Source organism: Callithrix jacchus, chromosome 6, assembly GCF_049354715.1.
Source record: "Callithrix jacchus isolate 240 chromosome 6, calJac240_pri, whole genome shotgun sequence".
NCBI classification, from domain to species: Eukaryota; Metazoa; Chordata; class Mammalia; order Primates; family Cebidae; genus Callithrix; species Callithrix jacchus.
Genome location: NC_133507.1, coordinates 140,495,903 through 140,509,357, shown reverse-complemented (window position 1 = coordinate 140,509,357; position 13,455 = coordinate 140,495,903).

The following is a 13,455-nucleotide window of genomic DNA, read 5'->3' as shown; positions in this document are numbered from 1 at the left end:
TCTCTCTCTCTCTCTCTCCTCTCAGGCCTACCTGCTAGATATCTCAGATGTCCTCATACTGGGCAAGAGGGAATTTCAGAGGCTTCCCTTCCCACAAGCAGGTATAGGTCTTTTCTCAGATTCTCAAAGGCACTAGGTGCGGAGAAGTTCAGGACACAGGCCCTTATCTCAGGGACACACATCAGCCTAGAAGAAGAAGAAAGAAGAGTAATAGAAGAAAAAGGAGAAGGGAGAAGAAGGAAGAACTAACATCTGAGGGCGTACAATGTGCCAGGCATGTTCTGATTACTTTCCTAACATTAATTCATTTCATTCGGCATCACCTCTAAGAGTTAGCATTATTATCCTAATGTTTTAGAATAGAAAGCAGAAGCCCAGGCGTGGTGGCTCACGCCTGTAATCTCAGCACTTTGGGAGACCAAGGCAGGTGGATCATGAGGTCAGGAGTTCAAGACCAGCCTGGCCAACATGACGAAACCCTGTCTCTACTAAAAATACAAAAGTTAGCTGGGCATGGTGGTGGGTACCTGTAATCCCAGCTACTTGGGAGGCTAGGCAGGAGAATCATTTGAACCCGGGAGGCAGAGGTTGCAGTGAGCCAAGACTGTGCCACTGCACTCCAGCCTAGGCAACAGGGCAAGACTCCATCTCAAAAAAAAAAAAAAGTAAATTGCATACCCCAAATAATTTGTCCAAGTCATGCAGCTAGTAGAGTCACATCCAGAAATTAGAAACTAGAAGTCCCAATCACTTTACTCTTCAGAGCAGGGAAAACTGACTCCAGTAATCAAATATTTTTCTGTAAATATTTCAACACATGTCTGAATGCCAAATTTCTACTGCAAATATTTGGCTGTTTTTCTTCTATGCTGGGTCACCCTTTCCCTAAAGGCAATGAGAGCAAACATTCTAACCACTGCTTCCTTACAGGGGATGGGACACTCAATTAAAAGGGAGTGCCTGGAGGTGTTGCTCTACTATGAACAATTGAATAGGGCTCCCTACCTTGAAGTAAAAGAATTCATTGAAACCAAAGGTAGCATGATATAATGGGCAACATGAAGAAACCCTCTCTATCAAAAATACAAAAAATTGCCACGTGTGGTGACATAAGCCTGTGGCCCCAGCTACTAAGGAGGCTGAGGTAGGAAGATGGCTTGAGCCTGGGAGGCAAAGGTTGCAGTGAGCTGAGATGGCACCACGACGCTCCAGCCTGGGCAACAGAGCAAGACCCCTGTGTCAAAAAAAAGAAAATGCTCACAATATTTCATTAAGAAAACACAGGTAGGGGGTGGTGGCTCACACCTGTAGTCCCAACAATTTGGGAGGCCAAGGCAGGTGGATCATGAGGTCAGGAGTTGGAGACCAGCCAGGCCAACATGGTGGAACCCCATCTCTACTAAGAATACAAAAATTAGCCAGTTGTGGTGGCATATGCCTATAATCCCAAGTACTTGGAAGGCTGAGGTAAGAGAATCACTTGAACCAGGGAGACGGAGGTTGCAATAAGCTGAGATCACGCCACTGCACTCCAGCTTGGGTGACAGAGAAAGACTCTATCTTGCGTGAAACACACACACACAGAGACACACACAGACACACACAGACACACACACACACACACACACACACAGGTCTGGTGTGATGGCTCACTCCTGTAATCCCAGGACTTTGGGAGGCCAAGGTGGGAAGATCATTTGAAGCCAGCCTGGGCAACATAGTGAGATCCCATCTCTCTAAAAAAAACATTGAAGAAGAAAAATATCAGAAGAAACAACTACAACTTACAAAACCATTTTAACAGCTGATTTCACATGTACACACTCAGCTGGAAAGGTACATACCAAAATTAACAACGCTGGTAAACTATTTGTGATTTTTATTTCCTTATTTAGAGTTTTCTGCATGTTGTATACATATGCTTAATAAAAGATAAGCAGTACTATTTGTAATAGTCCTTAACTAAAAATCACTTAAATACTGGCCAGGTGCAGTGGTTCATACCTGTAATCTCAAAACTTTGGGAGGCTGAAGCAGGTGGATCACTTGAGGTCAGACTTCAAGACCAGCCTGGCCAACATGGCAAAACCCCATCTCTACTAAAACTACAAAACTTAGCTAGGTGCAGTGGCGTGTGCCTGTAATCCAAGCTACTTGAAAGGTTGAGGCAGGAGAATAACTTGAATCTGGGAGGCAGAGGTTGCAGTGAGCCGAGATCACTCCATTGCACTCCAGCCTGGGCGACAGAGGAAGACTCTATCTCAAAAAATAAAACAACACTTAAATACTTATGACAGTAGAATGAGTAAATAAATTGTTTTATTCATACAATGGAATTAGATGAATGAACTGTGACTATACACAGTATCGGTGAATCTCAGAAGCATAATGCTGAAAGAAACCAGACATAAAAAGACTACATAATGTATGATTCCGTTTACTTAAAGTTTAAAAACAGAAAAGTGTTTGCTATGGTTTGAATGTGTCCCCTCCAAAATTGAGGTGTTGACAGTGTGATAGTATTAAGAGGTGGAGCCTTTACAAGGTGATAAGGTCCTGAGGGCTCCTCCCTCATGAATGGTATTAGGTTTCCTAATAAAGGGCCTTCACAGAGGGGTTTCTCTGTCTTGCCCTTCTGCCTTCTACAATGTGAGCATACAGTGTTCCTCCCCTCTGGAGGATGCAGTTCTCACCAAACGACCAAACTTGCTGGTGCCTTGATCTTGGCCTTCCTAGCCTCCAGAACAGTGAAAAAATTCAGTCTGTTCTTTATAGATGACCCAGTCTGTGTTATTCTGTTGTAGCAGCACAAATAGACTAAGACTGCTAGAAGTTAAGAAAGTAGTTTCTCTTGAAGGGAGGTAGTAGTTAGCAAGGGGGAATGAGGAGGTTCTGGGGTGCTGAAAATACCTGCTTATCGTCCTAGAGTGCTCGTTTCATGGTTTCATACACCTCATAAAATTCATCAATAAACCCCCATGGTAACACTACTTTACCTAGGCAACAAACTTGCACATGTGCCCCTGAACTTAAAATAAAAATTTTAAAAATTTATCAAGCTATGCACTTCTGATTTTTACCCTTTTACATATATTTCAATTAAAAGTTTTCTTTGAAAGAGGACATCAGTAAAATGGCAAAACTGAAAACTCCAAATGTCCATCCCTCCACAAAAACATAACGAAAGAAAAAAAAAAACAGAAATGGTCAGAATCAACATTGTCAGAATTCTGGAAAACAATCTAAGGCTTACAGCAATGAAGAAAATGCTGAATTAAGAAAAAGACAACTTTAAAATGGTAGCAAAGCATCATTCGTCCTTTTCCTATCCCTTCCCCAGCTGGGAGGCAGTCTTGAAGAAAGCAGCCTGTGTTCCCAGTGTGGAACCCTTGTTCCTGGTTCTGGAGGGAGCAGAGCTGACCTTACTTGTAAATTTTACTGTGTCTGTCTGTCCTAACCTGTCTGGGCACTGTCTGAAGGACTGAAGCTAGCTGCCCGTCTCTGTTTTGCCTATCTTGGAACCACTTCAGAACAGAAAAGAGGCAGGGATTGCTCAAAAACATTGCAAGACAAAGTTGCAGGATACGAAATCAACACACACACAAAATTAGTTGCATTTCTATACACCAGCCATGAACACTCCACAAAGAAAATTAAGAAAACAGTTCCATTTACAGTGGCATCAAAATAACTGAAATACTTAGAAACAAATTAAGTCAAGGAAGCACAAGACTTGTACACCGAAAGCTATAAAACAGCAGTGAAAGAAAGTAAAGAAAACCCAAGTAAGTGGAAAGGTATGCCATGTTCATGGCTTGAAAGACTTAATATTAAGGTGACAATGTTACCCAAAGCTATATTTAGACTCAATGCAATTGCTTTCAAAATCCCAATGACTTTTTCTTGGGCAGAAATGAAAAAAAAAATCCTAAAATCCATATGGAATTTAAGTAAACCAAGAATAGCCAAAACCATCTTGAAAAAGAAGAACAAAGTTGGAGGGCTCATACTTCCTGATTTCAAAACTTACTACAAAGCTATCATAAACAAAACAGTATAAAACTGGAATAAGGATAGACCTATAGACCGATGGAGCAGAATGGACAGCCCCAAAATACACCTTCACATTGATGATCAATTTTTGACAAGGAAGTCAAAACCACTGAATGGAGAAATAATGGTCTCTTCAACAAATGGTGCCAGGAAAACTAGATATCTACATTCAAAAGAATGAAGTTGGACCCTTATTCTATACCATATACAAAAATTAACTCAAAATAAACCAAAGACCTAAATTTAAGAGCTAAGCCTTAAAACCTATCAAACTTCATAAGCCTATAAAACTCTTAGAAGAAAATACAGTAGAAAAATCAGCATGACTGGTTTCTTAAACATGACACCAAAAGCATAGGCAACATATGTCATATTACAAAAAATCAATTGACTGGACTTCAAAAAATTAAAAAACTTTTACGCATCACATGACACTAACAGGAGAGTGAGAAGACAACCTACAGAATTGGAAAAATATTTGCAAATCATATACTTGATAAGATATTAATATCCAGAATATATAAAGAATTATTACAACTTTGGGAGGCCGAGGCGGTGGATCACGATGTCAAGAGATCAAGACCATCCTGGTCAACATGGTGAAACCCCATCTCTACTAAAAATACAAAAAATTAGCTGGGCATGGTGGCGCGTGCCTGTAATCCCAGCTACCCAGGAGGCTGAGGCAGGAGAATTGCCTGAACCCAGGAGGCGGAGGTTGCAGTGAGCCGAGATTGCGCCATTGCACTCCAGCCTGGGTAACAAGAGCGAAACTCTGTCTCAAAAAAAAAAGAATTGTTACAACTCCAGAACAAAAAAAAACTAACAATCCAATTTAAAAATAAGCAAAGGGGCACGGTGCGGTGGCTCATGCCTGTAATCCCAGCACCTCAGGAGGTCAAGGTGGAGAGAACACATAAGGTCAGGAGTTAGAGACCAGCCTGGCCAACATGGTGAAACCCTGTCTCTACTAAAAATACAAAAAATTAGCTGGGTGTGGTGGTATACTCCTGTAATTCCAGCTACTCAGGAAGCTAAGGCAAGGAGAATCACTTGAACCCAGGAGGCGGAGGTTGCAGTGAGCCAAGATCATGCCACTGCACTCCAGCCTGGGTGACAGAGCAAGACTCTGTCTCAAAAAATAAAATAAAATAAAGTAATAGAATACAATAAAAATAAGCAAAGGACTTGAAGGTAGTTTTCCAAAGGGAATATATAAACGGTCATTAAGCACATGAAATAATGTTCAACACCATTGGTCATTAAGGGAATGAATGAATTCAAAACCACAATGGGATAGTATTTCACATCCATTAGGATGGCCTTAATTAAAAAAAAAACCTTAAAATAATAAGTGTTGAAGAGGATGTAAAGAACTTGCAATCCTCATACACTGCTGGTAGAAACAATGCAAAATGGCACAACCACTATAGAAAACAGTTTGGCAGATCCTCAAAAAGTTAAATATAGAATTACTATGTGCTATGATTTAAATGTTTGTCCCCTCCAAAACTCACACTGAAATTCAGTTGAATTCGTAACACTATTAAGAGGTGGTACTTTTAAGAGGTATTTAGGTCATGAGGGCAGAGCCCTCATGAATGGACCAATGCTGTTATCAAGAGTGGGTTTACCCCTCTTGCTGGTTCTCTAAAACTCTTTTGGCCCATCTGCCATGTCATACTTTCTGCCATGTTATTACACAGAAAGAAGGCCCTTGCAAGATGCCTACACCTTGATATTGGACTTCCAAGCCTCCAGCACTGTAAGCCAGTAAATTTCTGTTTATTATAAACTAGCTAGCCTCAGGTATTCTGTTATAGCACCATGAAGCAAACTAAGACACCATGTGACTCACCAATTTCTATCCTAGGTATATACCCAAAAGTATATAGAATTCAAAACCAGGACTCAAGCAGATAATTGTACGCCAATGTTCATAGCCATACTATTCACAATATCTGAAAGCCGTACTATTCACAATATCTGATAGACACCTAAGTGTCTATCAGTGAAGAATGGATAGCTGAACATGGTGGCTCATGTCTGTAATCCCAGCACTTCGGGAAGCTGGGACAGGAGGATTAATTGAGCCCAGAAGTTCAAGACCAGCCTGGGCAACAAAGCAAGACTCCACCTCTAAAAAACCAAAAAAATTAGCCGGGCATGGTTCTGAGCACCTACAGTCCCAGCTACTCAGGAGGCTGAAGCAGGAGGATCCCTTGAGCCCAGGAGTCTGAGGTTGCAGTGAACTATGGTCAGGCCACTGTACTCCAGCCTGGGTGACAGAGCAAGATCCTGTCTCAAAAAAAAGAAAAAAAACAAAAAGGGATAAACAAAATAATAATACAACTGAATATTATTCAGCCATAAAAAAGAAAGGTGTATTGATACATGAACCTTGAAAACATTAAGTGAAATAAGCAAGACATAATAGAATAAATACTGATGATTCCACTTATATGAAATATCTAGAATAGGCAGATTCAGAGACAGAAAGTACATTAGCAGTTATCAGGTGCTCGGAAGGGAGGCATGGGGAGTTATTGCTTAATGGGTAGAGTTTCTGTTTGAAGCGATTAAACATGTGAATGTAGTATGGTTGTGTGACACTGTCAATGTAATTAATGCCAGTGAATTATATATTTAACATGGTTAAATGGCAAATGTTATATATATACTTCTTCTATTTATTATTTTTTAATTTTAATTTTTTCTTTGAGATGGGATCTCACTGTGTTGCCCAGGCTGGAGTGCAATGGCATGATCTTGGCTCACTGCAACCTCTGCCTCCTGGGTTCAAGCAATTCTCTGCCTCAGCCTCTGGAGTAGCTGGGATTACAGGCACCTGCCACCATGCTCAGCTAATTTTTATACTTTTAGTAGAGACGAGGTTTCACCATCTTTGCCAGGCTGGTCTTAAACTCCTGCCTCGGCCTCCAAAGTGCTGGGGTTATAGGCATGAGCCACCGCACCTGGCCCCTTTATTTTTTGAGATGGAGTCTCACTCTATCACCCAGGCTGGAATGCAGTGGCACGATCTCAGCTCACTGCAACCTCCACTTCCTGGGTTCAAGCAATTCTCGTGCCTCAGCTTCCTGAATAGCTGGGACTACAGATGTGCACCACCACACCTGGCTAATGTTTGTATTTTTAGTAGAGACAGGGTTTCACCACGTTGGCCAGGCTGGTCTCGAACTCCTGGCCTCAGGTGATCCACCTACCTTGTCCTCCCAAGGTGCTGGGATTACAGGTGTGAGCCACCACGCCCAGCTTGTTATATATTTTTTATTACACTAAAAAAAAGTATTGTTGCCGTAAGCTGAGATTGCATCATTGCAATTCAGCCTGGGCAATAAGAGTGAAACTGTCTCAAAAACAGAAACAGAAAAAAAAGAAGGAGAAAAGGAAAGGAAAGGGGAAAGGGAAGAAAGGAAGTGAAGGGAAGGGGAGCAGAGGGGAGGGGAGAGGAGGGGAGGGAAGAAGGAAAAAGACTAAGACCAGCCCAGGGCTGAAGTAGGTAGGCATTAGGTGGCAAATGGAGCTAGGAGTAAGAATTTAGGCATGGCATTCCATCAAGTAAGGCTGGATTCTAGGGCCAGGCACAGTGGCTCACGCCTATAATCCCACCACTTTGGGAGGCTGAGGCGGGTGGATCACGAGGTCAAGAGATCGAGACCATCCTGGTCAACGAGGTGAAACCCCGTCTCTACTAAAAATACAAAAATTAGCTGGGCATGGTAGTGCATGCCTGTAGTTCCAGCTACTCGGGAAGCTGAGGCAGCATTGCTTGAACCCAGAAGGCGGGAGGTTGCGGTGAGCCGAGATCGTGCCATTGCACTCCAGCCTGGGTAACAACAGTGAAACTCCGTCTCAAAAATAAAAAATAAGGCTGGATTCTGTATCCATGTTCCTAACTGTGCATATAATAATACCCCTAAGATTCTCCCCTCTTGAAGTCTGCTGCATGTTAGAGGGTTGGCTGGACCCATGGTTTAGTGTACTTGCTAGAGCAAATGAGAGGTTAAGAATAAAACCAAGGGCAGAGCTGGGTGTGGTGGGACCTGTAGTCCCAGCTACTCAGGAGGTTGTGGCAGAAGGATCACCTGAGCCAAGGAGTTTATGACTGCAGTGAGCTGTACCTGCACCACTGCACTCCAGCCTGAGTGTCAAAGCAAGACCCTGTCACTTAAAAGAAATTTTGTAACTTTATCATTATGAAATTGAACTGTTATGAACTGTCAGGGTGCCCTTGCTCATCTGGCTAATTCATCATCACATTTCTCAATCTCAGTATTTTTGTCTCTCTTTCAAGCTTTGTATCCCCTCCTTCCTTCGGCCCAAGCTTTCCCATTGATTTTGAAGCCAGCAACTTCTACAAAGTAGTAGGAAATGAGGTGGCAGATATATTTGTTTTTTTGTTTTTGTTTTTGTTTTGTTTTGTTGAGACGGAGTTTCACTGTTGTTACCCAGACTGGAGTGCAATGGCACGATCTCAGCTCACCTCGCCTCCTGGATTCAAGCAATTCTCCTGCCTCAGCCTCCTAAGTAGCTGGGACTACAGGCGCGTGCCACCATGCCCAGCTAATTTTTGTATTTTTAGTAGAGACGGGGTTTCACCTTGTTGACCAGGATGGTCTCGATCTCTTGACCTCGTGATCCACCCGCCTCAGCCTCCCAAAGTGCTGGGATTATAGGCGTGAGCCACCGCGCCCGGCCAATGCATTTGTTCATTCCGTAACCTTGGACATGTCATCTAACCCCTTTGAACCTCATTTTCTTAATCTGTAAAATAGGGATAATAATCCCAACATTAAAGGGTTTTTTTGTAAGGACGAGTGTATGTTTACACTGAGAACAGTGTGTGAATAAAACTCAATAGATGATAGTTATTGTTTTGTTCCAGCACCCACTGTAGAGGAACTGCACTCAGTTATTTAATAAAATATGCGTAATACCTGTCCCAATGACTATAATTTCTCTTCTGAAATGTATCATGAGATTTTTTTTTTTTTTTTTTGAGACAGGCTCTTGCTCTTGTCCAGCCTGGAGAGCAGCGGACCGATCTCCTGGCAGCCTTGAACTCCTGGGCTCAAGGGATCTTCCCACCTCAGCCTCCTGAGTAGCAGCAACTACAGGCATGTGCCATGCCAGGCAAATTTCTTTTTGTAGAGACAGGGTCTATGTTACCCAGGCTGTTTTCAAATTCCTGGCCTCAAGTGATCCATTTTAGCCTCCCAAGAGCTGGGATTACAGGTGTGAGCCACCATGCCCAGCCATGATGAGAAATTCTTAGTGTCAATGATTCTGATTTGTTAATTACAGCTCATTAGAAAGGCCATTTGTCTAGGAAAGAGATGGAATTAGAAAAAAGTTATTTTATCTCCATGGATTTGGGCCTTTTATCTTCTGGTAGAGGCAAGTGGACTTAGTGATGTTTATCTCAGGCATAATTGTTGAGGTATCTGGCATTTACCAAGCTCTTGAATCCTGACTTGAGTTAGTTTCTCAACAAGAGAGATGTGTCTTAAAATTTATTTTCCTCTGCCAAAGAGCATCCAGATTTGGGATGTCAATTGAACAGTCTTTCCAATACTAAATATACCAGGCATTCCAATGGTTATCAGGATTAATCCAGAGGGCTGCACACAAGACTGATAATGCCACTGCCATAGCATTATTTATTATTTATTTATTCTGAGACGGAGTTTCACTCTTGTTGTCTGGGCTGGAGTGCAACTGTACGGTCTCGGCTCACTGCAACCTCCATCTCCCAGGTTCAAGCGATTTTCCTTACTGTCTCCTGAGTAGCTGGGATTACAGGTGCCCACCACCATGCCCAACTAATTTTTATATTTATAGAAGAGACAGGGTTTCATCATGTTGGCCAGGTTGGTCTCGAACTCCTAACCTCAGGTGATCAACCCCCACTTGGCCTCCCAAAGTGCTGCCATTACAGGTGTGAGCCACTGAGCCCGGCTGCCATAGTGTTATTAGTAGTTGATGCAAGCTGGGAACTCTCCTCTAGGTATTATAATCTGTGGTGCCCTACCCCTTCTCCCACAAATTCATATGCTGAAGTGCTCACCCCCAGCACCTCAGAATGTGACATTATTTGGGAATAAGGTCATTGTAGATGTAGTTAGTAAAGATGAGGTCATATTGGAGTAGAGTGGGCTATTCCAATGTGACTAGTGCCCTTACAAAAAGGAAAAATTGCAGAGACATACACATGGAGAATGCCATGTGAACACGAAGGCAGAGACTGGGTGATGTTAGTACAAGCCAAGGAATGCTGAAGATTGCCAGCAGACAACCTGAAGCTTGGAGAGAAGCCTGCAACAGCGTCTCTCTCACAGCCCTCAGAAGGCACCAAACCTGTCAGCAACTCGATTTGGGGCTTAAGTGTGCAATTCCTTGAGCTCCTACAAATCCATCACCCATGTAACCAACGCCCAAATCAAGAATTAAGAGCATTTCCATCACCTCCGAAAGCTGCCTTGTGCCTCTTTTCTTACTATACTATTAATGCCCAGAGGCAACTAATGTTCTGACTTGTTCCCACAGGTTAGGTTCCCCTGTTCCTAAGCATCATATCAACTTAATTCCACAGTTTGTCCTCTTTGTGTATGACTTCTTTCACTCAATGCTTTTGAGATCATAAATCAGTAGTTTGTTCCTTTTTTTCTTTTCTTTTTTTCCTTCTAACATACTGCTGGATGTTCCTTTTTATTATTGGGTGGTATTCCACACCAGTCTATCTAATCTCTTATTGACAAACATTCGGATTATTCTCAATTATTTGTTATTATGAATGAAGCCTCAAAAAACATTTTTGGTAAACATGTGATATCCTTTTTTTCCAGCTTTTTAAGAGAATACCGGGGAGTGGAATTTCTGAGTCATAGGTAGATATATGTTAGCTTTCTAAGAAATCGTGAGTGTTCTATGGTGGTTGAACCATTTTACACTTGTGCCAGCCATGTATAAAAGGCCCAGTTGCTGTACATCCTCACCAACACTTGGTCTTGGCTGCACTTTTAACTATTCTAGTGTTATCTCATTGTGGTTTTAATTAGCACATGCCTCACGAAATGGCATCTCCTGGTCTTTTTCTTTTAAATCAGCTTTATTTACTTACATACAATACTACTCACCAGTTCTAAGTGCACAATATGATGAGTTCCAGCAACTGTATATAGTCATGTATCCACCTCCACAATCAAGATAGAGAATCTTCCCACCGTGCCCTTTACAGTCTACCCCTCCCTCATCTATAGTCCATGGAAGCACTCATCTGCTTTCTGTGACTATAGTTTGCATTTTCCAGATCATTATGGGATAATAAAGCATGCAGTCTTCTGTTTCTGACCTCGTCTTGCTTAGGAATATGTTTAGATTCATGCATGGCATTACATGAATCAATTTATTCCTTTTTTATTTATATTTGTTTTGTAGAAATAGGGTCCCACTGTGTTGGCCTAGGCTGGTCTTGAACTCCTGGGCTCAAGTGATCCTCCCGCCTTGGCTTCACAAAGTGTTGGGATTACAGGTGTGAGCCACAGCACTCGAACTTTTCCTTTTTCATATCTATGAGCATTCCATTGAGCAGAAATAACACAATTCGTTAATTCACGATGTGTTGGACATACAGTTGTTTCTAAGCTTCGGCTACTATTAATAAGCTGCTATGAACATTTGCCTGCAAGAGTGGAAGTGCTAGGTCCTATGTTAACGACATGTTTCACTTTATAAGAAACTACCAAGCTGCTTTCCAGTGCACCATTTGGCATTCCCATCGGCGGCTTCACAGTATCTCAGTATCATACTGACACTTGGTATTTTCAGTCTCAAATTTGAAACACTTTAGTGTTAAGTGGTATCTTGCAGTTTAAATTGCTCTTCTCTGACTACTAATGATAGGGGTTTTAATCTGTCTAAGCTAATTATCTCAGTACATCTTCAGCTTTAATTCATGGATAAAATCAAAGTATATTTTACCATAGTTTTATAATATTAACATGCTATTGTAATCATATTGTAATACTGTTGCATGTTAAAATATTTTTACTTTAAATGCTTTTGGTGGTAGTTTTGGTCAGTTTTAGAATCTGCTATTTTAAATCTCTATCATATATTATCAGGCACCTTGTTAGGTGCTTTCCCCCGTACTGTAGTCCCATAACTATTCTATGAGGTAGGCTTTGGTGTCCCCAGTTTACTAATCAAAACTTAGATTAAGTATCTTTTCAAAATTTTGTTAGCTTTGCTGTGGCAGTCCCTGACATTCCATGTATCTCAATCTATTATAATTACGACAAAGATGGGTTTTAGAAAACCACCACCTGCTATTGACCCTTCTTGTGTTCTTTCATCGGTGAAACATCTGCCAAGAGCAACATATGACTGTTGGCAACTTTCGCTGATCCAAAGTTAGTGAAGGGGCAAGCCAAAGGAGATGGTATAGATCCCTGGATATTAATCAGTGTGCAAACTCTGCTACAGGGGGACTCTAAAAGGCCAAGAAAGGTTGGAAAAGACTTGGTCATAGTCTCAGGTGACATGAAATGGAGCTCCCTTAGCCATCTGAAAACCATCAGTGTTTCCAAGTCTCAAAGCAGTTGGGGGATCTAAACAGCAATCAGAGGTAAGCCTTAATCTTAAAAATCAAGGGGAGGCCAGGAGAGGAGATCCCCTGGCTGCCTTTGTTGGTCACCTATCTTGGGTAAGTAATTCAGCTGAGGAGGAAGTAGAAAGGTCTTTGTATCCAGATGATCAAGCTCCTTCACGGGCCCTCAGCAGTGCTGGATTGTCCCAGAAGCCATCAGGTATGTCCTTTAGCTAGGGGGACAGGGGGGATAGCCACCCTCAGCCAAACAGCCTGACACCAAGAGAATGTACCTGTAATGACAACTACCCCTTGGTACAGCTGTTAGGTCTACATATTTGCTCTTTGGCTCTAGTTCCAATCAGGGTCTCTTACTTTCTGTACCCTGCTCCTCCCCTTTCCAGACACCTGACACCCACTGTGCTTGCTCTCCCTTTCTTTTCAAAGCTGCTCTTGAAATAATTTAATAATCTCACTCGTTCACATACTTCTAATGCTTACTGTGCTTCCTTTCTCAGGGATCCGTGCTCTGACTGTAAAGTGTTTAGCCAAAGAAATAAATCCCCAGTAGAGTGGTAATGTAACAGGAGGCTGAATAATGATGATGTTTGTGTGTGCACTGGGGTAAGGATGAGGACCATGAGCTATCTAGACCCTGTTCTGGCATCTTCACTTCTAAAACATCTCAATGGCAGCTCCACTTCCTGTAGTAAAGGGCTTTACATTTCTTGGCTGTCTCTTCCCACCCAGGGCACAAGGCTTGGACAGCAAGTGGAGGAAGGTGTGTCTATGCA